Source organism: Ictidomys tridecemlineatus, unplaced genomic scaffold (assembly GCF_052094955.1).
Source record: "Ictidomys tridecemlineatus isolate mIctTri1 unplaced genomic scaffold, mIctTri1.hap1 Scaffold_1071, whole genome shotgun sequence".
Taxonomy (NCBI): Eukaryota; Metazoa; Chordata; class Mammalia; order Rodentia; family Sciuridae; genus Ictidomys; species Ictidomys tridecemlineatus.
Genome location: NW_027521018.1, coordinates 47240 through 72308, shown reverse-complemented (window position 1 = coordinate 72308; position 25069 = coordinate 47240). Strand labels below are relative to the sequence as shown.

General features: G+C 45.6%; 1 long non-coding RNA gene and 1 pseudogene across 3 annotated transcripts in view; one reads left to right on the top strand and one right to left on the bottom strand.

Moving 5' to 3' along the window:
* Nucleotides 1-1229: 1229 nt before the first annotated feature.
* Nucleotides 1230-25069, bottom strand: part of LOC144372461 (uncharacterized) — a 47582-nt gene continuing 23742 nt past the window's right edge. The window contains exons 3-5 of one of the 3 annotated variants that reach the window (XR_013432464.1): nucleotides 18171-18242; nucleotides 14963-15044; nucleotides 1230-2408 (exon numbers count right to left, since the gene is read on the bottom strand). This is a non-coding gene — a long non-coding RNA (uncharacterized LOC144372461). The remainder of the gene's footprint in view (nucleotides 2409-14962; nucleotides 15045-18170; nucleotides 18243-25069) is intronic. The other 2 variants (XR_013432463.1, XR_013432462.1) reach the window with 2 other exon arrangements.
* Nucleotides 19565-21319, top strand: LOC144372462 (testis-expressed protein 38 pseudogene; annotated as a pseudogene).

The window sequence follows — 25069 nt, the reverse complement described above, 5'->3', positions numbered from 1 at the left end:
AAATGGGGAGAAATAAATGTTTCTTAAGCTTAGAGTATTTTGTTGTAGCAGCTAGAACTGACTAGGACAGTCAGTGAAAGGACTTTGTGAATATTCAATGAAATAATGTATGCAAAGTGGTCTATGAATATAAGCTATTGCATTATCACCTTCATCATCATTACCATTTTTCCTAACCAAATGGCATAGGAGCTATTTTTCGCACCTAATTCAATTCCAAAAGAAGCCACTGATAAGAGGTTATGACTGCTCCAGATGAGTTACTACCTAGATTTTCAGGTTGTTTGTGGCCATTTTATGGATCTACATAGACCTTTGGCTGCTCTGTAAATGAGTTTTCTGGCCCGTCATGAGATTTGTACCCCTGTGCCATCAATACCATCCCCTTTTAGGGTGTCCAATGATGACCAGTCATTTACATCTTGAGCCATTCTGAAATCCATGTGGATTTTCTCTTCCTCAGAGGTCTATAAAAACATGAATGACAGGTGATGTCACTGAACAACAAAGATGGGAGAGGACAGCTTGAAGAGCATGGAGAGGAGCCAAGCAATCAGAGAAAAAATAACACAAAGAGTGGAGGAGGCCAACCTCTGTCCAGAGGGCTCTGGGAAGAGCCAGCCTGATTTCCTTCTGGGACCTGCTCTTGGGCACTGGCCTGGGCAGGCACCAAGATGTGGTTTCACCAGACTGAGGTTCTGATGGACTTGGTGTCTGGTGCAAAACTTTAATTCAACTGTTAGCTCTAAAAACAGGAAAGCATATTTCTAATCAATAAAATTTTCCCTTTTTGACAATATTATGGTACAAAATTCTGATGTCTTTTTCAGATTTAAAAATGTAATAATAAAATATAATATTATTACAGCATAATATTTAAAATAACGCAAAATGCAAGCATGGCTTTAGATTTCTCACAAAGCATATTTTCCCCCAGATTAAATTTTTATTCAAATATGTCATTTATATATCTTTATGGAGTATATCATGGCAACTCAATAGACGTATACAAGTTTTATCACGCAACTTTGATATTACATCCAGGAAGTCCCTATAATGAAACCTGAAATTAGATTCATTGTGATGAATTCATACTGTGAATTCATTCCTAGAATTCATACTGTGACAGAGTCTGAGAGACTGTCTCTTCAGGCCCTTCAAGAATTAGGACATTCTAGCATTTCAAGCAGGCATTGATGCAGGAAAGATGAGTCTCGACACCTGAGGAATTTGGAGGAAGCAGATTTATTTAAGCTGCAGCAACCCAGAGGGGATAACACCAAACAAGCTCTGGACCCCAGGTCTGGAAATTCTCTAACATTGCAGTGGGTGGTTACACAGCACAATGTTTAATATAACTTAACTTTGTTCCACATTCATAGGTTGGACAGAGGTTTCACAATGTTTTACACAGAAAACAGAAATTTTCGCACATCAAAAAACTTGGTCGGAGACTATTTTCTTTTAGGATGTAGATGAGCACAATACCTTTATTTTTATGTGGTGCTGAGAACTGAACAAGGGGCCTCACATGTGCGAGGCAAGTGCTCTATCACTGAGCCACAACCCCAGCCCTGCAGGCCTAACTCTTACAAGAAAGAGAAACCTGGCCTTTACAACAAAAAGGAGCTCAAAGCACAATGAGTGCTCTGGAAATTTTGTTGACTTCTTAAAATAATCTCTTCCTGATTAGGAGAGAGACTTGTGTGTTACAATTAAGGTGGGAGTCTTTTGGAAACTACAGCATTACCCCCTTTGATGCTCATTATTTAATCCTCTAAGTCAAAGGGCATTATTATCTTCTTGGCTTAAAGCTTTATATAATGTAATATCATAGTTGTTGTTTCTCTTTTTTAAAAAGGAAACCTGCTTCTATTGTAGAACCACTAGTTTTAATGAAAAGAGGAAACAAACATGGAAGCAATACACAAGTTCAGAGCACAATCCATGCTATGTCAATTAAGCTTTTGAATCCACCAAGAAAAGGAAACCATCCTCCAAATAGTGAGCTTGGATCTCAACTGCAATGCCCTTTCAGGATTGAACTGGTACATGCGTTTGTTTTCTGATATTATTAACTATGTGTTTGATTGTTATCAGTCCTAGAGTCAAGAAAAAACAAAGGACTCTGTATATGGCAGAAGTAAGGGGTGGCAATGACAGTATGAGAGCTGTCTTAAAGAGTGAAACAGTCCATTTTTCCTTTTGGTTAGTGTATCTTTCACCTTGTACATCCAACCCAGAGTGGCTGAAGCAGGGCTGATGTTTCCTCAAGCTTTGGGCACATTCAGGCTAGTCAGCTTCCAGAGTGACTTGAGCAGGGTTGGTGTCCTTCGGATCTTTGAGTTTCTCTGGTGTTTCCTTCTTCCTGATGCTCAGCTTAAGGGGTACCAATTAAGGAGGGAAAGCTGCAAAAGAATGTACGTAAGAATAAGAGATTTTATTTTCAGGAGGTCCCAAAGCAGGCTAAAAGGAACAAAGTATTACATAATGTATATCTCTGCCTATGTACATACATGCGTTGACATATTTGGTGACACTCTAAAAATTAGAGTAAGGGATTGTAGATAGTGCTCTATGTGGGGGTGTGACAAGAGGTGGGGGATATCCCAGGAGGCTTGAACTATGTAGATTTAACAAATTTGAAAACAGCCTATAATTTCACAAGCCTGACCCAACATCGGCCTATGATCTTCCATATATTATTATTTCATCTAAAAAATGAAGTAAATTCAACCGCCTGCTCACAGGTCAGTTGCCTTCCAAAGGTGCACCTCTAAGTGGGTTGACTTTAATCTCAGAATATATTTCTGCATGGAAATCATGTCAAATGCCTTCCTGGCTCCCAAAGTTTAGGTACTGCTCAACAGCTTAATTTTACCCCTGGCTTATCCTCCTCACCCAACTTTACTCTACCAGATGCAAACCCAAGGTTGTACCTAGTTCTGCACCCTGGTCAAGGTCACCCAGTTAAGAGGGATTTAAATCCAGCTCTACCCAATCTGAAGTCTTTACTTCTCCTCAAACCACCCCTTAGCCAGACAAACTTGCTTACTTATGTTTTTCCTTTCTTGATAATCTCTTGGAAGAAGCCAGTGTTAGGCTAAATTTGGTAGATCTAGGAGGGTATTTTCCCAATAGGCTATTTTTCCTACAGGTCCAGGTATGGCCAGTCTGGCTGTCCCCAGCCTGCTGCAATGTACTGGGGCCTCACTCCACTGCCCAGAGACCCTGTGCCCAGATGACCCTATGTCCAGGACACAGAGTCTCCTCAGGGAAGAGTGGAGGAGTAGGAGAAGGAGACACCATGGAAAGTTCAGGAGAAAGAACCAGAAGGTTCTTCCAGGGCTAGACTTCCAGAGCAGCCAAAGATCCCTCTCTATCTTGCCCTACAGGATCAGGTCTAGACCTTGCCAGCAGCTCCCAGGCTCTAACCCCACCCTCTCACCAGTGAGCTGGACCCACCTAGTCCCACCCACTGCCTGCTGTGAGGACTGCAGCCTTTATTGAGAGTGCTCACTTGTTTATTTGGATGAGTTCCCTGAGTTAGAGCCACAACTCCTCTAGGGTCCTGAGGACTGGTGTCTGGTCCTGGGGTGACAAAAGGCAGGCAGCATGCAGTGGAACTTGGTGAGGTGACTGTAATGGAGAACGATCAGTTTCCCAGCTCTTATACATCTTGAGCAGAGAAGCATCGTTGGGGTCAATTCACTGCAATGGCACCATCATGAAATGGTGGCATATGGTGGCAAGAGCAGCATCCAGCTGTTGTGGGCATAGGGCATCAGGCGTCGAAAGTCAGGAGTTGAGTATTGGTGTGAGGTGGGGGCGACTGTGGCGGTGTCAGCATGCAACTCTGATTTAGGGGAGTTCCTTGCTTCCTACTCATGGTGGCGGTGACCGTGGAAGAATCCAGAAACAGTGGTTGTAACAACAGATGCTTCCAGCCATGAGTGTTTTCATCTGCCATAGTGACAAGGGTTTGGCTGCAGTTGCAATGAAGTTGGCCCCAGTACTGAGTGTCACTGTCTAGTATCCACGTTAAAGTCTGGTGGCAGCAGGGTGGAGCTCCAGAGTCTGGCAGGGGCGGAAGCAACATACAGCTGCATCAGGGGTCCAGCCTCTGTATAGGGGTCGGGCAGCAGGTGTGGTGTAAAGTACAATGACATTGGGGCCTTATTGGGCATGGTTGGTGTCCATCTGGAGTTTGGAAGTTTGAGTGCTGCACAATGGTGGTGGCACCATAAGAGTTCAGAAGCAGGGGCAGCAACAACAGGCAGTGTCCAGCAGTGAGCATCTTCATCCTGCAGAAGTAAGTGGGGGCCAGCTGCAGGACAGTGAAAGTGGCATCCAGTGGCCATGTGGGGAGTCTGTTTGGCTGCAGCGAAGAGTTCCAGGCTGGCATGGCAGCAAGGGCATGGAATAGTGGGTGTCAGAGTGATAAGGTAACCAGTAGCTGGGATGTCGTCTCTGGTGGAGGCTCCAGGCCGTGGTCTTGCGCCTGGCCGACTGGCCTGCTCAGGAAGAAGAATGCGGGAGGCAGTCGTACCCAGGCAGATGCCCAGGACCTTATGCTTCCCCCAGCTGCCATGTCTCGCTCAACCATGAGGCCACTGTGTGGCTGCTCACGCCATCCCCTGATATAGCCTCTCTACTGAGGAACTAGGTAGTCTGCTAGGTTGGGGCGGTCTTGGGAGAGAACCTCACCATTCCCAGCCACTTCCTGCATGGACTGTGGGTGCAGAAAGCAGAGGTCCTAGGACATCTTCACCCCAAAAGTGCATTTCTGTGGCTGGGAGTGGCAGAAGACCAAGACAGAGAACTCGTTGCCCTTAGACTCCCACTGCCACCTGTGCCCTATACCCTTGTCAGCCCAAGGAATGCACTTGGAGGGTGAGGATTTTCTAGGCCCCCCCACCTCCCACCTCTGCACTCTGCTACCCAGCACAGAGGAGATGTACCTGGGGAGGGTGGGCGCTTTCTCCAAAGGTTGCCCCAGCTGGCAGCAGGCCTACTCATCCCTCAGAGGCTGCAATGCAGGGAGTGGCAGGGTGAACTCAAAGATTAGGTGAGCAGCCTGGTGGACTCAAGGCCAATGACAGGCATTGCTGAAATGGGCAGCATAAGGTCCTCAGCAGGTGTCTGGGTACCACCGGCTCCTGCGCCCTGCTTTGTGGGCAGGCAGGCCCTACAAGGAGCAATACCAGTTGCCTGGAGGAGCCACTGCAGAGGCCATCACAGCCTCCAGTCACCCTCTGACTCTGAGGCCTGCTGTCCCAAGCTGCACCATCACTGCTAAAAGAGCTCCACACTGAAGCCACTGGAGTCCCCACAGGGCCACCAGTGATGTGCGGCCACCATCACTGCCCTGGGACCAGACTCCTGCCACTGCCAGAGGATGAGAATGCAACTCTCTGGATTCCTGGCTTGACGTTGCCACCTACAGACTCCTCAGTTGCCTTTGCCACCACTGCCATAACTGAAATTTAGACAATAATACCTTCAAGCACAACACATCTTCATCGAATAGCTTACCAAGACCTTCTAGATAACTTGCAAGAGCTTCTACATCAGCACTTGTTTTTTTGCCTTGCACTTTTACTTAATGGAGAGGGTCTTCTTGGCAAAAACATAATGGACCAAATTCTGGCAGTTGCAGTGAAGTTGGCCCCAGTACTGAGTGTCACTGTCTAGTATCCATGTTAAAGTCTGGTGGCAGCAGGGTGGAGCTCCAGAGTGTGGCAGGTGCAGGAGCAACATGCAGATGCATCAGGGGTCCAGCCTCAGTATAGGGGTTGGGCACCAGTTGTGGTGTAAAGTACAATGACATTGGGGCTTTGGTGGGCATTGTTGGAGTCCATCTGGAGTTTGGAAATTTGAGTGCTGCACAATGGTGGTGGCACCATAAGAGTTCAGAAGCAGGGGCAGCAAGAACAGGCAGTGTCCAGCAGTGAGCATCTTCATCCTGCAGAAGTAAGTGGGGGCCAGCTGCAGGACAGTGAAAGTGGCATCCAGTGGCCATGTGGGGAGTCTGGTTGGCTGCAGCGAAGAGTTCCGGGCTGGCATGGCAGCAAGGGCATGGGATAGTGGGTGTCAGAGTGATAAGGTAACCAGTAGCTGGGATGTCGTCTCTGGTGGAGGCTCCAGGCCCTGGTCTTGCGCCTGGTCGACTGGCCTGCTCAGGAAGAAGAATGCGGGAGGCAGTCGTACCCAGGCAGATGCCCAGGACCTTATGCTTCCCCCAGCTGCCATGTCTCGCTCAACCATGAGGCCACTGTGTGGCTGCTCACGCCATCCCCTGATATAGCCTCTCTACTGAGGAACTAGGTTGTCTGCTAGGTTGGGGCGGTCTTGGGAGAGAACCTCACCATTCCCAGCCACTTCCTGCGTGGACTGTGGGTGCAGAAAGCAGAGGTCCTAGGACATCTTCACCCCAAAAGTGCATTTCTGTGGCTGGGAGTGGCAGAAGACCAAGACAGAGAATTCGTTGCCCTTAGACTCCCACTGCCACCTGTGCCCTATACCCTTGTCAGCCCAAGGAATGCACTTGGAGGGTGAGGATTTTCTAGGCCCCCCCACCTCCCACCTCTGCACTCTGCTACCCAGCACAGAGGAGATGTACCTGGGGAGGGTGGGCGCTTTCTCCAAAGGTTGCCCCAGCTGGCAGCAGGCCTACTCATCCCTCAGAGGCTGCAATGCAGGGAGTGGCAGGGTGAACTCAAGGATTAGGTGAGCAGCCTGGTGGACTCAAGGCCAATGACAGGCATTGCTGGAATGGGCAGCTTAAGGTCCTCAGCAGGTGTCTTGGTACCACCAGCTCCTGCGCCCTGCTTTGTGGGCAGGCAGGCCCTACAAGGAGCAATACCAGTTGCCTGGAGGAGCCACTGCAGAGGCCATCACAGCCTCCAGTCACCCTCTGACTCTGAGGCCTGCTGTCCCAAGCTGTCACCATCACCACTAACAGAGCTTCACACTGAAGCCACTGGAGTCCCCACAGGGCCACCAGTGATGTCGCAGCCACCATAACTGCACTGGGACCAGACTTTTGCCACTGCCAGAGGATGAGAATGCAACTCTCTGGATGCCTGGCTTGACGTTGTTACCTACAGACTCCTCAGTTGCCTTTGCCACCACTGTCACAATTGAACTTCAGACACCAATACCTCCAAGCCCAATTCATCTTCATCGAATAGCTTAGCAAGACCTTCTAGATAACTTGCAAGAGCTTCTACATCAGCACTTGTTTTTTTGCCTTGCACTTTTATTTTATGTAGAGGGGCTTCTTGAAAAAAACATAATGGACCAAACTCGGGCAGTTGCAGTGATGTTGGCCCCAGTACTGAGTGTCACTGTCTAGTATCCATGTTAAAGTCTGGTGGCAGCAGGGTAGAGCTCCACACTCTGGTAGGTGCAGGAGCAACATGCAGATGCATCAAGGGTCCAGCCTCAGTATAGGGGTCAGGCAGCAGGTGTGGTGTAAAGTACAATGACATTGGGGCCTTATTGGGCATGGTTGGTGTCCATCTGGAGTTTGGAAGTTTGAGTGCTGCACAATGGTGGTGGCACCATAAGAGTTCAGAAGCAGGGGCAGAAACAACAGGCAGTGTCCAGCAGGGAGCATCTTCATCCTGCAGAAGTAACTGAGGTCCAGCTGCAGGACAGTGAAAGTGGCATCAAGTGGCCATGTGGGGAGTCTGGTTGGCTGCAGCGAAGAGTTCCGGGCTGGCATGGCATCAAGGGCATGGGATAGTGGGTGTCAGAGTGATAAGGTAACCAGAAGCTGGGATGTCATCTGTGGTGGAGGCTCTAGGCCCTGGTCTTGCCCCTGGTCGGCTGGCCTGCTCAGGAAGAAGAATGCGGGAGGCAGTCGTACCCCGGCAGCTACCCAGGACCTTATGCTTTCCACAGCTGCCATGTCTCGCTCAACCATGAGGCAACTGTGTGTCTGCTCACCCTATCGCCTGATATAGCCTCTCTACTGAGGAACTAGGTTGTCTGCTAGGTTGAGGCGGCCTTGAGAGAAAACCTCACCATCCCCAGCCACTTCCTGCGTGGACTGTGGGTGCAGAAAGCAGAGGTCCTGGACATCTTCACCCCAAAAGTGCATTTCTGTGGGCTGGGAGTGGCAGAAGACCAAGACAGAGAACTCGTTGCCCTTAGACTCCAACTGCCACAGTGCCCTATACCCTTGTCAGCCCAAGGAATGCACTTGGAGGGTGAGGATTTTCTAGGCCCCCCCACCTCCCACCTCTGCACTCTGCTACCCAGCACAGAGGAGATGTACCTGGGGAGGGTGGGTGCTTACTCCAAAGGTTGCCCCAGCTGGCAGCAGGCCTACTCATCCCTCAGAGGCTGCAATGCAGGGAGTGGCAGGGTGAACTCAAAGATTAGGTGAGCAGCCTGGTGGACTCAAGGCCAATGACAGGCATTGCTGGAATGGGCAGCATAAGGTTCTCAGCAGGTGTCTGGGTAGCACCGGCTCCTGCACCCTGCTTTGTGGGCAGGCAGGCCCTACAAGGAGCAATACCAGTTGCCTGGAGGAGCCACTGCAGAGGCCATCACAGCCTCCAGTCACCCTCTGACTCTGAGGCCTGCTGTCCCAAGCTGTCACCATCACCGCTAACAGAGCTTCACACTGAAGCCACTGGAGTCCCCACAGGGCCACCAGTGATGTCGCAGCCACCATCACTGCACTGGGACCAGACTCCTGACACTGCCAGAGGATGAGAATGCAGCTCTCTGGATGCCTGGGTTGACGTTGCCACCTACAGACTCCTCAGTTGCCTTTGCCACCACTGCCATAACTGAACTTCAGACACCAATACCTCCAAGCACAACACATCTTCATCGAATAGCTTACCAAGACCTTCTAGATAACTTGCAAGAGCTTCTACATCAGCACTTGTTATTTTGCCTTGCACTTTTATTTTATGCAGAGGGACTTCTTGGCAAAAACATAATGGACCAAATTCTGGCAGTTGCAGTGAAGTTGGCCCCAGTACTGAGTGTCACTGTCTAGTATCCATGTTAAAGTCTGGTGGCAGCAGGGTGGAGCTCCAGAGTGTGGCAGGTGCAGGAGCAACATGCAGATGCATCAGGGGTCCAGCCTCAGTATAGGGGTTGGGCACCAGTTGTGGTGTAAAGTACAATGACATTGGGGCTTTGGTGGGCATTGTTGGAGTCCATCTGGAGTTTGGAAATTTGAGTGCTGCACAATGGTGGTGGCACCATAAGAGTTCAGAAGCAGGGGCAGCAAGAACAGGCAGTGTCCAGCAGTGAGCATCTTCATCCTGCAGAAGTAAGTGGGGGCCAGCTGCAGGACAGTGAAAGTGGCATCCAGTGGCCATGTGGGGAGTCTGGTTGGCTGCAGCGAAGAGTTCCGGGCTGGCATGGCAGCAAGGGCATGGGATAGTGGGTGTCAGAGTGATAAGGTAACCAGTAGCTGGGATGTCATCTGTGGTGGAGGCTCCAGGCCCTGGTCTTGTCCCTGGTCGACTGTCCTGCTCAGGAAGAAGAATGCGGGAGGCGGTGGTACCCAGGCAGCTGCCCAGGACCTTATGCTTCCCCCAGCTGCCATGTCTAGCTCTGTCCATGAGCCCACTGTGTGTCTGCTCACCCCATCCCCTGATATACCCTCTCTACTGAGCAACTAGGTTGTCTGCTAGGTTGGGGCGGTCTTGGGAGAGAACCTCACCATCCTCAGCCACTTCCTGAGTGGACTGTGGGTGCAGAAAGCAGAGGTCCTAGGACATCTTCACCCCAAAAGTGCATTTCTGTGGCTGGGAGTGGCAGAAGACCAAGACAGAGAACTCGTTGCCCTTAGACTCCCACTGCCAACTGTGCCCTCCACCTTGTCCCACCCCAGGGATGCACTTGACGAGTGAGGATTTTCTAGGCCCCCCCACCTCCCACCTCTGCACTCTGCTACCACAGCCCAGGGGAGATGTAGCTGGGGAGGGCGGGTGCCTTCTCCCAAGGCTGCCCCAGCTGGCAGCAGGCCTACTCATCCCTCAGAGGGTGAAACTCAGGGAGGGGTAGGGTGAACTCAAGGATTAGGTGAGCAGCCTGGTGGACTCAAGGCCAATGCCAGGCATTGCTGGAATGGGCAGCATAAGGTCCTCAGCAGGTGTCTTGGTACCACCGGCTCCTGCGCCCTGCTTTGTGGGCAGGCAGGCCCTACAAGGAGCAATACCAGTTGCCTGGAGGAGCCACTGCAGAGGCCATCACAGCCTCCAGTCACCCTATGACTCTGAGGCCTGCTGTCCCAAGCTGTCACCATCACTGCTAAAAGAGCTCCACACTGAAGCCACTGGAGTCCCCACAGGGCCACCAGTGATGTGCGGCCACCATCACTGCCCTGGGACCAGATTCCTGCCACTTCCAGAGGATGAGAATGCAACTCTCTGGATTCCTGGCTTGACGTTGCCACCTACAGACTCCTCAGTTGCCTTTGCCACCACTGCCATAACTGAAATTTAGACAATAATACCTTCAAGCACAACACATCTTCATCGAATAGCTTACCAAGACCTTCTAGATAACTTGCAAGAGCTTCTACATCAGCACTTGTTTTTTTGCCTTGCACTTTTACTTAATGGAGAGGGTCTTCTTGGCAAAAACATAATGGACCAAATTCTGGCAGTTGCAGTGAAGTTGGCCCCAGTACTGAGTGTCACTGTCTAGTATCCATGTTAAAGTCTGGTGGCAGCAGGGTGGAGCTCCAGAGTCTGGCAGGTGCAGGAGCAACATGCAGATGCATCAGGGGTCCAGCCTCAGTATAGGGGTTGGGCACCAGTTGTGGTGTAAAGTACAATGACATTGGGGCCTTGGTGGGCATTGTTGGAGTCCATCTGGAGTTTGGAAATTTGAGTGCTGCACAATGGTGGTGGCACCATAAGAGTTCAGAAGCAGGGGAAGCAACAACAGGCAGTGTCCAGCAGTGAGCATCTTCATCCTGCAAGAGTAACTGGGGACCAGCTGCAGGACAGTGAAAGTGGCACCCAGTGGCCATGTGGGGAGTCTGTTTGGCTGCAGCGAAGAGTTCCAGGCTGGCATGGCAGCAAGGGCATGGGATAGTGGGTGTCAGAGTGATAAGGTAACCAGTAGCTGGGATGTCGTCTCTGGTGGAGGCTCCAGGCCCTGGTCTTGCGCCTGGTCGACTGTCCTGCTCAGGAAGAAGAATGCGGGAGGCAGTCGTACCCAGGCAGATGCCCAGGACCTTATGCTTCCCCCAGCTGCCATGTCTCGCTCAACCATGAGGCCACTGTGTGGCTGCTCACGCCATCCCCTGATATAGCCTCTCTACTGAGGAACTAGGTTGTCTGCTAGGTTGGGGCGGTCTTGGGAGAGAACCTCACCATCCCCAGCCACTTCCTGCGTGGACTGTGGGTGCAGAAAGCAGAGGTCCTAGGACATCTTCACCCCAAAAGTGCATTTCTGTGGCTGGGAGTGGCAGAAGACCAAGACAGAGAACTCGTTGCCCTTAGACTCCCACTGCCACAGTGCCCTATACCCTTGTCAGCCCAAGGAATGCACTTGGAGGGTGAGGATTTTCTAGGCCCCCCCACCTCCCACCTCTGCACTCTGCTACCCAGCACAGAGGAGATGTACCTGGGGAGGGTGGGCGCTTTCTCCAAAGGTTGCCCCAGCTGGCAGCAGGCCTACTCATCCCTCAGAGGCTGCAATGCAGGGAGTGGCAGGGTGAACTCAAGGATTAGGTGAGCAGCCTGGTGGACTCAAGGCCAATGCCAGGCATTGCTGGAATGGGCAGCTTAAGGTCCTCAGCAGGTGTCTTGGTACCACCAGCTCCTGCGCCCTGCTTTGTGGGCAGGCAGGCCCTACAAGGAGCAATACCAGTTGCCTGGAGGAGCCACTGCAGAGGCCATCACAGCCTCCAGTCACCCTCTGACTCTGAGGCCTGCTGTCCCAAGCTGTCACCATCACCGCTAACAGAGCTTCACACTGAAGCCACTGGAGTCCCCACAGGGCCACCAGTGATGTCGCAGCCACCATCACTGCACTGGGACCAGACTCCTGCCACTGCCAGAGGATGAGAATGCAACTCTCTGGATGCCTGGCTTGATGTTGTTACCTACAGACTCCTCAGTTGCCTTTGCCACCACTGCCACAATTGAACTTCAGACACCAATACCTCCAAGCCCAATTCATCTTCATCGAATAGCTTACCAAGACCTTCTAGATAACTTGCAAGAGCTTCTACATCAGCACTTGTTTTTTTGCCTTGCACTTTTACTTAATGGAGAGGGTCTTCTTGGCAAAAACATAATGGACCAAATTCTGGCAGTTGCAGTGAAGTTGGCCCCAGTACTGAGTGTCACTGTCTAGTATCCATGTTAAAGTCTGGTGGCAGCAGGGTGGAGCTCCAGAGTCTGGCAGGTGCAGGAGCAACATGCAGATGCATCAGGGGTCCAGCCTCAGTATAGGGGTTGGGCACCAGTTGTGGTGTAAAGTACAATGACATTGGGGCCTTGGTGGGCATTGTTGGAGTCCATCTGGAGTTTGGAAATTTGAGTGCTGCACAATGGTGGTGGCACCATAAGAGTTCAGAAGCAGGGGAAGCAACAACAGGCAGTGTCCAGCAGTGAGCATCTTCATCCTGCAAGAGTAACTGGGGACCAGCTGCAGGACAGTGAAAGTGGCATCCAGTGGCCATGTGGGGAGTCTGTTTGGCTGCAGCGAAGAGTTCCAGGCTGGCATGGCAGCAAGGGCATGGGATAGTGGGTGTCAGAGTGATAAGGTAACCAGTAGCTGGGATGTCGTCTCTGGTGGAGGCTCCAGGCCCTGGTCTTGCGCCTGGTCGACTGTCCTGCTCAGGAAGAAGAATGCGGGAGGCAGTCGTACCCAGGCAGATGCCCAGGACCTTATGCTTCCCCCAGCTGCCATGTCTCGCTCAACCATGAGGCCACTGTGTGGCTGCTCACGCCATCCCCTGATATAGCCTCTCTACTGAGCAACTAGGTTGTCTGCTAGGTTGGGGCGGTCTTGGGAGAGAACCTCACCATCCCCAGCCACTTCCTGCGTGGACTGTGGGTGCAGTGTACAAGTGTTGTTCAGTCATTTAAAAGGAATACACATTGTGGTGGTCACAAACATACACCTGTAGGATGAACTTGCAAATATACTAAGCCACATGAATTCTTCACTGTGGTTTGTCAAGATCATCCTGATTCACAAGGACCCGTCTTTTCCCCGCCTTAGAGGGAACAGACCCCAAGTCCTGGAAACTGCCTTTAAGACTCCAAACAACAACAACAAAATAACAACTAAAGATATTTTCACAGGATATTTAAGTGACCATGGACTCTATATGCTGTGCCTATGGGCCAGAAGGATTACTTAATCCTCCCCTTCTAGAGAATCCACTGTCCTGTCTGTACAGGAAGGGGAGGCTTGGTATGCAAGTTGCTAGATAGATTTTATCTACAGCTGTTAAGCCAAAGGCTGCAAGATGTGTTTAGTCCTGCAGAATTGGTAGAATCACTGAAAACTGAGTAAAAACTTACTGCCAGTGTCTATTCTCTACAACAGTCACTGGTATACACTGTGGTCCATCAGAGTGCCATGTGTGGCACTGATAATATATAATTTCAAAATCACTAAATCAAGAGAGTTAAAATTCTTTATTTCCTAATTTATTACCTGTTATGAAAATGACAAAATCAGAATGTGTCTCTGATTATATAAGAACTATTATAAACAGCAGTATCAGCAATGTACATGCACGAGCACATCCAAAACAAATGGCTACTTAAAGAGGTCGTGTTTTAACTCCAGCGTTGCAAACCTGATGTTTTAATTTTGAGGTCTGGAAGGAAAAAAGAAATCAATTTTTGGCCTCCTCATGATTGATTCTACTTCAGATAGGCCAACTCTTTCGTCAGGTTCTCAGTCAGCATCTCCAGTTCAGCTCTGGCTAGGGTCAGCCCATATGGCAACTTTTGCAGGACATTGCTGTCAGCCAGGTCATTCTTCTATCTGAAATGTAGTTTAGAAATGCAATACACTGATTTGGACAAGGACACTGTCATCTTCAGGGCTATCTGATGCACAGATCTATGTGACTCTTTTCAAATAGCAGCACTGTAGTGTGTGATATGTGTTCTTGCTTTTGTAACTCCCTTCCTTCTCTCCATGCCTTCCTTTTTTCAGTATCATGATTAGTATTTCAGTTGGAAGGAAGGAAAGAGAAAAGTCATGAGATGATGCTTTTTCAACAGCAATGAATCCCACTAGCACTGTGCATCCCCAGGAAGGGATTCCACTTTGGCTAGCTGTTGTGGCCTTAAAAATAGCAGCCCCTGTATTTGTGCAGTTTCTAATGGTGTCCTAAAAGCAACTGAAAATTAAATAATAGTTATTCTTTTGCTGAATTTTCTTCATGATTTATTCAATTTAAAACATTGGTACTTCTTCAATATATTTTGCCAAGATTTTATAGGCTAAAGGCCATCATCCTTGGAACTTCCTGTGTGAAAATTCTGTAATCCAAAAAGTTTGTATTCCTTATGTCAGGAAGTATGAGATATGGAGGAGGAGATGAAAATATAAAAACAAGTGGATGGATAAAATTTCAGGTGTATGTGTATCAGGAAAACAATTTTTGCACTTAACCCCTTATCAGATACATTATTAGTTCATTGAATGCATTGAAAATTAAAGTTTAGGGCATTGGTAGGGTTATGTTGAATTGTAGGTCATTAAAACTATAGTGATCCATAGACTTAAGAGTAATCAACTTATTTTAACAATGTGTAATGTGAATTATGTTTGAGTCTAAATACTTTTTGGAGTGATCATCCTATTTCCATTTGTCCAAACACCAAATATAAGGAGAATGTGAACTTCAGAAGATTCAAAATATGTACTATCAATGGAGGCAGGAAAACAGGGAATAAGAGGACATGGTAGGAAAGGTAAATTATCACCTGTCTATTCCACTCACTTCATTCTGAATCCCATGCAGCCTATTTTGCATTGCCAATCTGCAAGATGAGCTAGGCATTGCCAATCGTGGCAGAAAGGATCTGGCAAAATAAAGGAAGTCATAGATAACAAAATTCTAATATGCTAGTAGTTTACAAATGTATTTTTGACACAAAATTTAAGTGGTGATGTTAAATGCTGTTTCACTAAGAATTACAAAAAAAAAAAAAAAAGGAAAAGAAAAAAAAAAGAAGTGGTGTTAAAACTATGAGCGAAGGATGCAAAGTAAGGGATTATGGTAAAGCCCTACTTTCATTGTGGGTTCTGAAAACAACCCTTTAAGATAAGTAGTATTATTCTCATTTTATAGAAGAAACTGAGATTCAGAGAATTCACCCAGTTCACATTTGGCAGAAGGAGAGTTCAAAGTCCTGGCTGCATGATGCAAATGGCAGTAACTGAAGAGGCTGTGTACAATCCTAGGTAAGACTTTATTATACTTTAGCTTTTTCAATTAGTCCTTCCCTGCATGCTACTCTATTGGTCAATGTTTCTACCCTTCCTTAATGTTACTTCATTTCTTCCCTTCTATTGATATGTTTTATTTCCTATTGTGGTTTCACACAACTGAATTATGGAAATAAAATGTTAAGTCTAAATTTATCCAGCACCTCTTTTTTTTCCCCAGTAACTGAATAACCTTAAAATGTTTTAATTCTCTAAACTTTTACTGTGTAAATGTTATTATAGTATTATATATCTATCTTTCTGAGTTTTCTTTGAACACACACAAATCAATTTTAAACTAGGACTTTACCTTGTTTTAACATACCCTAGCAGTTACTCATTACTTATGAAATCAAGGCTTACAGTGCATGCCCTATATATTCATGTAAGCATGTTTGTAATTCAGACACCCTTGATGATAGCTTAGCTGGGAATCAAATTCTACTTTGATTACTTTGGCACGGTTTAAGCATACAGTAGAATTTATTCTGGTTTCTACTACTGGTATTGAATAATAAATAATACATTTATGATTTGTTTTTATAAACATATTCTTCTTCCAATTGTTGTAAATTTTCTTCTTCCTAGTATTCTTTTTTTAAATGTCTTTTAAAAAATATTTTTTAGACACTGATGGACCTTTATTTTATTCATTTTATTTACATGTGGTGCTGAGGATCGAACCAAGTGCCTCACACATTCTAGGCAAGCGTTCTACCACTGAGCCACAACCTCAGCCCCCTAGTATTCTTAAATCTATAATATGCCTAAGTGAAGAATTATTTTCATTGATCTTAGTTAAATTATGATTTTCAAACATTTCAGAGTCTTTTTTTGATTATTATTCCCAACCACATTTTTTCTAAGGAAAATTCTATTTGATATACAGCAAGATTTTATTTTGTCCTATAATTTGCTGAACATTTACTTTCTTCCCTTCCATATCTTTATGGCTCTCAACTAAACCATGGATATTTTCATGTATTTTCTAGTTAAACATGTTCTTTGGGTTTAAACCGCTCTTTGGTACTTCCTCCAATTTTCCAATTTTCCTTTATTTTTGTGAAGTTTACCATTGTTAAATATCAAAATCTAAATTGACCTTTTAATTCAACATTCTCATTTTGTTTTCTTATGACTTTTATTCCATTAACAATTTTCCCCTTTAAGCATACTTTACTATGGAATTTTTACACCATTTCATTCTGTAAAATTTTTGAATGTCTGATCCTGATGTCATTTGCCTGCCGATTCTCACTCATGGTGGATTATTTCCTTACATTAAAAAATCATAAGTAAGTGCTCTGATATATTCATGGATATTAGAGCTGACAGTGTAAGAATAACTCTGTATTTTGTGGCTTATCCAGTGTTCATATTACTTTATAATGCATCATTTGTCCATGTTTTTTAAGGATAAGTGGCGTAAGAGAATCTTTTTTTATATTGTCCCTTTTAAAAACAGTAAATCATTTTTAAAAACAGAAAACCTCTTCAGGCTATTCAATAATTAAACATTTTGATAGGGCATAATTCATATTTGATTTGTGTTGACTCCAACATGGCAACAAACACATAACTTGCTACTTTCATATTCACACTTGAAGGGGCTTTAGGGGCACACTAAAATTAACCTTGATTTAGTCACAGACACTAATACTTGATTAGGAAACTTAATCACGATTTCTAAATCCAAATGAAGAGTTCATGGTCAAGGGTGAGAAACATATAGATCAAATTAGTTGTCAAGGATCAGAAAATCCTTCTAAGTTGAAGTAACTGGAATTAAGTGATTTTGCCAAGGTGAACTGAGGATGTTATAGATTCAGATGCAAAACTAAAACCATCATACTATTGCTTCCTGGTTATCACCATGTCAATCACAGTTCCTGGAGATGGATATCTGTGGGCTCTCTCTCACCCAGTGAGGAGGTACATGGTACAGGTTAGAGGAGTGTGTGGCTGTACAGTTGCTAATCAAGACCTTCAGAGACCAAGCAGGAAGCGGGTCTGATTTTATTGCACAGTTACCATGTATATAAACTTAGGCAATAGCTAAGCAGACTATAGGCAGCCACCAATACAATTTCTGTCCAACTGTCCTGGCAGCGACCAGTCAAGGAGGGGCCATGGACCAAGTGCTGGTACTGCAACATGTGGCCTCATGCCTACGGCTGTGCCTATGGGGTGAATGGTATGCTACTCACACGCCTAGCACAGGGGAGTGCTTTGCCTCTCAGACACCCTTAAGGTATGCCATGTATGCAGTACTCCATGCACTTATCCTCACAGATTTCCATGTTCATGATTGTTTTTAACAACAACAACAAAAAGCTGGTGTGTATCTGTTTTTTTCACCACAATGACAGTTAGCTTGATAATTTAAAAATTAGGATGTATGCTCCATCATCTTAGAATCATTCAGGGTGCTAGAACATCAACACTTAGAATCTATTTAAAAGCCTGTGGCCAGTAGCCACACACCCACACAGCACCGTTTACAGTCTTAGTGGCATTTACACAAGTAGGGCAATAAAAAGGGAGGAGTCTCTTCTGAGGCACCCATATCCTAGGTGAAGGGACCCTTCCTCTCAACATCAAGACCACTCCTGCTATCCCTGCTGGGCAGCAGGCTCCACAAACAGATGAGGTCAAGGAGACAGCTGGGATGGAGCCCCAGCCCAGAGACTTAAAAAACTCCAGGATCAAAGGAGTGATACCTGCAAACCATGGACACTGTGTTCTTGAATATCTGTGAATCTCTAAGGCTGAGGAGCACTCCACACAGCACTCTATAAAATAAAATAGGAAAAATTAGATACAAGTCAACTGGTTATGATTTCTTAATTGTAGCAATAATTGATCTTTCCAAGGACCTTCAAATAAAGATTACGTCTCTTTGTTAACTGTTATTCCTACATAGTCTTAATGCATCAGCCCTAACTTTATAGATAGATAGCGAGCTAGATACAGACATAGATATATAGATATATAGATACAGATAGATAAATATAGATATGTGTGTATATATATATTATATATTTATATTATACATATATTATAGACAAACACACATATATATGCACATCTCAACAAGTAATATAGATGTAGAAAATGCTATTAACATTTTTTCAAGAGAAAATTATTAATCAATTTTTAATTGATTTAGGCTTCCTATATTTTTTATTCAATAACTAAATACTGGGTTTCATCCCTAATATCAGAATCTTATATAAATACAATGTATATGTACACACACAAATCCACACATAATTTCTGTTGGATGGATATACCCATTTGTTTATCTGTATATTAGTTGATAAACAGAAGTTTAATTGCTTTGAAAGCAAAGGAAAAACACAGGGGACTCTTGTCCCAGAGGCTGTGATTCTGCACATCAGGGGGAACAGAGGGTTTTTAATGATGTGATTTCAGGTGTGCCCGATCTTCTTCACGTGTTAATCTGGGATATAATCATTTTTTAAGTCTTCTGCTGCCATCCCCAACTCTGAATTTCTTCACTCCCATGGTGGGTGTGTGCTCAAGAATAGATAACTGGATGGGGATAAAAAGTAATCCTGTTTCCCCCCAGGTTGGGGATGGTGAGAGGGGGATGAAAAAAAATATGTCAATTTTAAAATACGACTCTGTGGCAGATCATCATGCTGGGGTTTTTCAGGTTAATTTTTTTAAAATTTAATTCATACTTGACTGAACTTTAGTTGTTCATAGTGGGCGGGTCGTGTTATTTCAAAGGGCACCACTTTTATACCAGTTCAAATAGAGCAATTTTCTAAAAATAATATATTAAATCAGCAGAACACTATGTTTTCCACTTTATACAAATTTATAGTTGTTGAAATCACTTTTATTCCTGTCACTGGGACCAATTTGTTTCAAATTCATCTGCTTCAGAGTTCTAGAAACTGGGAAATCAACTGAAACGACTATTTGTCTCAGAGAAGGGGAGTTGACCACCTGGGAGGATAAGGAGGTGTTCAGTGTGGTGGAAATGTGGTAAGCAACACTCCTGAGTTAGGGAGCGGAGCAAAAAGTCCAGAGGGGGAATAAGCAGGGTCTGTGGGAATCTGGCATGCCCAGGGCAGAAAGGTATATGACGGGTGGGAAGGGAGATGGAGCTGGAAAGAGAAGCAGGATCACATGGGGGGAGGTCCCCATGGGACCTGATGATGCCAAAAAAAAAAAAAAAAAAAAAAAAAAAAAAAAAAAAACACTTCTTGAAGAAACAAAACAGGGACGGTAGGAGCCAAAGGAGGAGGTTTGGACCACTTGGTTCTTCTGAGAGATGTTTTGTTCCCTGACAACTAGGTAAGATATTTATTGAGGGTATGGCTGTCCAATGCTCACTGTCCTCCCTGCCCCACTCCCCACTGGAAAATGGCTCCCTAACAACTGAAAACACAAGTAGAAGCCCCTGAGGGTGTAAGGGCCCTTTCCTGGAGGCTGCCCTGTGAGTTCATCACACAAAGTTGGGGACAAACAATTCTATGGTGGACCAGTCTTTCATGGAAGACAATATGCTCATGAGATGTCACAAGATGGAGTCCCTTATTCCATCAACCACTCTACAAGCACCAGCCATAGAATCCTGAGGTTCAGAACCCGGAGACCTCATCTTTAGAGAACATTGGGACTGGGCCCTTCTGGGGACTCCCAGTGCTGGGCAGAGTAGCGGGTGGGTTCACTCTTTCATAGGCCTGGTAACCAGAGTGAACCTTATGGATTTGCAAAAGGAGGATCTGGGCCTTCCAGGCCATACGTACACCCAGACTTTGAGTGTGGAGGACAAACTTTCAGGGAAGATCCTTTGCATGCATGGGGTGGTGGCTGTCTGAATGGAGTGCTATTAGTTAAGAGACAGACTCCTCTAGGAAACTAAGGACTCCTCGAAGGCAGAGACCATGTTCTTCCCAAGCAGAAAAGATACAATTGAGGTCCTTGCTCTTCATGAGGCTTCTCAGTCTGAAGGACTGCATGGGGCCTGGACTGGAGCCAGAAGGCCTGACTTGAGTCTGAGAAGGTCATGGCCCCTCTACACCTAGTGTTCCTTATCTGTAAAAGGCTAATGGGGTCTCTTATGTGCCCTGAAAATATAGCTTTGACTGAATCAGGAAAATTATTACCCATGTCTTCAAGAAGGGTGGGAAGGGATGAGAGGAAGAATGAGCCAAATCCAGGAGAGGAATGAGAAACTGTTCAGGTCCCAAGCTGGAGCTGTCAGTCAGCTTGCCTCTTTCTTTTTTTTCCTGCCTCAGTGTGGGTCCCATGGATCTTCAGATTGTTGGGGCTCTGCACCGTGATAACTGGTGGCTGCATCCTCTTACTACGCTGGAGGAAGAACCTGCAGAGGAGGCAGCGTGCCCAGCAGTGGGTGGAGGTGATGAGAGCTGCCACCTTCAGTTACAGCCCACTGCTGTACTGGGTCAACAGACATGGGTCACACAGACATGGCATGACTGCCGCGATCAGAATAGGCCCTCCTCAGGCTGTTGCCAATATTGACACTCAACTCCAAATTCCGGATCTTCCATCAGAGCCGCACCTCCATGAAGACAGGCATCATGCCTTCAGAGGCAGCAGCCCCCAGGCAGAAGCCCCTGTTCCCCTGCAGCCTGCTCTGGTGGTCCCACAGCAGCCCTCACCTAATGGGATGCCAGAGTGATAGACCCCATCCCCCTTCCCATCCCCCTTCCCAATTGTCTTTCGGGAGATCCCCTCTGCCCCAACCCTCTGCAGCCTGAACTTTTCTCCCATACTGGACCATTCTGCCTCCTACCCCTTTCTTGAGGGTCCTGAAAGCCATGTCCACTTCTATTCCCTTTCCACACTGACCCAAGGGGTGAACTGACCCAATGTGTAGACTTTTGCTTGAGGGCTGTAGCCTCCTCTCACTGAAAGTGACAGTTTCAGGTGCCAGGTATTAGAAAAAGGAGCCAATCTTGATCTTGACACACAGGTCAGAGCCCATTTAGAAGTTAATTAATGTCAGAGTCATTTGCATCTCATTTGCCAGGAGAAAGGCAATCTCCTTCCCCAAGTGTGATGGTGGCACAAGTCTCACCAATACAATGAGGACTGGAGGCTGGCTCTGAAGAGACACATTGAGCCAATATTTGTGGATGAGCAAAATTCCCTCCAACAAGTATTCAATGTGTTCAAGACCCTGGGCTAGGTCCCCAAAGGCACTGCTGTTCTGCAGGATGGGAAGTAAACTTGCCACAAGAGTAACAGTGCCTGAGGGTACACATCCATGCCAGTCCACAGTGACTAACTATGCCACTTGCCAAACAAGTCATCATGAGGTCAGTGAATCTCACCACATTATGAGACTTGGTGATACCTATGATTTATCAATTCTTAGCTGATTGTTTCTCTACATTATTTCTGACAGAACAACACGGCAAAATGGCTATTATGATTTTTCTTTTACTGATGAGACAGGTACCAAGGGCATATGCCATTTTCTTCTTTTTTGTTATTTTCTCTGAGCCTCTTCTCCCATTTACATCTGCCTGGCATTACACTTTCTGGTCTTTCCACCCCATGGTATCCCTTCCCTAATCATGTCTTCTTAAAACATCCTTGGTGAATGAATGCTTCACTGTGTATGGAGTGTCATCAGCTTGGTCTACAGATTTGCTTACTGAAAGGGCTGGTGGTAACCACCTAATATTATATGGAGTAACACATCCAAAGCATGTATCTTAAGATATCCATGGCTACACGAAAGTTGAGTCCCCTGTAATTCTACTACATGGGAATATTAATAATTTGTATACTTTCTGGAAAAGGTCCAAAAAGGAGACACAAAGATAATTATGAGATATTTGGCTCCACTTTAAAGATAAGAAAGCCTGATTCTGTCACACAAATTTTTCCCATTTATTTTGAAAATGAACAAAACAACTAACCATATTTGATCTAAACTTTTAAATGTAGATGTCCTGAGAGAATTGCCAAGTTTTGCCTATTTTGTGGAGTGTGGTGTGTATGATGGTGATTCTCAAAAGTAAGTAAACATGTAGAGCCGCAGTCTGGCTGGGCACGAATAACCAAGCCACCACAAAGCCTTGTAGGTTCAAAGAGCAACTACTTTATTTCAACTCTCAACTGCAACTACTTTATTTCCCTTCTCCCGCGACACACCACACACCAACCGGAAATCCCTCCTCTGAAAATCCCCCCCTCCGGCACTTCCCCAACCAATGGGAACTCTCCCCGGGAATCCCTGGAGAACTCCAAAGTAGCAGGCCCAGGAGGACAGCAGGGATCTAATTTATGATTGAATACACAGCTTAACATAACCATTATCATCTAAATGGCTTGCTGGCATACCTCTCAACCACTCCATTCTGGCAAAAATGCAATGCATCATTCCAACTCCGCTATGGCCCTCAGCAATGTAGTTCATTTTTTCCCCCTTGTATGGGCTAAAGGGCTTAGGTCCAGCAACTGCAAAGAAAGCCTGTGTCCTATCTATATGACCTCTAGCAATATATTTTAAGCCATTTTCTTTTACTTTTTAAAGTTATGTGGAACCATTTTTTCCTTGTGTAAACATGATCTTATATTGTATCAAAATACAAAGCAGGACTAAGCCCATCTTTTCTGGGAGAACATGGGCAGAGATTCACTTCTCCCTCACCTTGCCCCCTCTTCACCTTGCCCCCTTCAACCCTGCAGAGACCTAAAGCCCCTGACCTATAGTCTTCATTTCTTCACAACCAATAATACTCTAATTCTGAAGGTAGATTCTAGAACACTAATTTTTGGCCAATGATCAGTTAGGCTCAGCTTTCAAAGGAGGATAGAAGCCATAAACATAGGAATAAAAAGATTTTTTTTTTCTCTTTAACAACCAAGGGAGGGGGGTGCTTTGTAAGACACAGTGAGAGAAAAACAAAATGTTTTATTCAGATTAATTAAAATGGCTGCCACTGATATGAAATGAAGCCCAAACTGAGTTGAATTCATTCCCTAAACTGAACCAAAATTGCTTATATGTTACCCAAATAGCTCCACTAGAACAAAGTAGATTTGCATTACTTCATAAGAGAAAATAAGGTAGGTGAGATTCATATAACAAAAAAATGCATGATCTATAAAATTTCAGGATACCCAAATGTGTTCTGGTTTGGGTATGAAAGAAACCAAAACCAGTTTGTGTTGGTAAGCAAGCCTATGAGATACACAGCAAAAAAAAAAAAAAAAAAAAAAAAAAAAAAAAAAAAAGCTGTCAAATAAAAAGTACTTGACAGGCCATTGACCCCATGGGAGTTAAAATTCTCCACTGTGACCAGCAGAGCCACCACAGGAGGTTGGAGGGGTTATGTGCAGCAATGCAAAGAAAGGAAACTGCTGTAGAATGCAAAACAGCCAGGAACAAAGGAAAGGTGTCCACTCCTCAGCTTTGTTGCCACAGACCCATTCTTGGGTGCCAGGTATGTTGCAGCATCTTGAAGCCAGGCACTCTATTCCTCTGGGAATTCTACAGGACCTGTTGCCTCTCTGAATAATGGAGAGGCTCTTTAAACATTATGATGCCAGGCATATATCAGTAGAATAAAAGGATTAGGAAGCAGTACTTAGGGAAACTAAAGAATGAAGCAGTAGGAGCCACCACACAGAATAGCTAAAGCATTGCAAATGAAAACCAAATTCAGACCACTACCCAATCTTTCTCAGAGAGCTGAGAATGTGGCAGGTGAGGCTTGACTACAGCTCAACACAAGGACCAGGTTGGGTAAGTGAGGACCCCATACAAATATAAATCCCACAAGAACACTAAGAAATTGGTTCCTGGGGCTTGTAAGCTGGTGAATCTTCTTGACTAGAACAAAGGAAGTTGAGATAACGACCTGTGTCTGTGAGACATGGTAGTCTCTCAGGCAGGATGACAAGGGATTATAGGCCTGAGTGCAGAATCAGTGCATCTGGCAATGACCCAGCAATTCCATTCGTAGGCATATATTCAGGGGAAGAAAACATAGCTGCAAAACCCCGCACAATAATATTCTCACCAGTATTATTCCTAATAGTCCCCATATGGAAACAATTCAAACAATAATCAACACATGCTTGGATAAATAAAATGGGCTGTGTCCATACAATGGAATTTTACTCAGCCAAAAAAGAAATGAAGTACTGATACATGCTACAATATGAACAGACCAGGACAACATTACACTACAAGAAGCATACACGCGCCCACTTATTATGATTCCATTCATATAAAATATCCCAAACCCAGTAAGGAAGCTAGGGAATGAATGATTGTTCTATAGGTACAGAGTTTCCTACTGGGGTGACAAAAATTTTGTGGAATTAGATAGTGGTAATTGTCGTGTAACTCTGTGAATATACCAAAAAGCACTCAATTTTACATTTTAAGAGGGTGACTGTTATGTGAATTTGAAATTAACCAAATTTTTGGTTAATTGAAATTAACCAAAAAAGAACTCAAAGATTGAATATTTTAAATTTTGTTGTTGCTGTAGATGAACAGCATTTCTTTCTTATTTTCATTTTTATATGGTGCAAAATTTCCAACCCAGGGCCTCATAAATGCTAGGCCAGTGCTCTGCCACTGAGCTAAGGC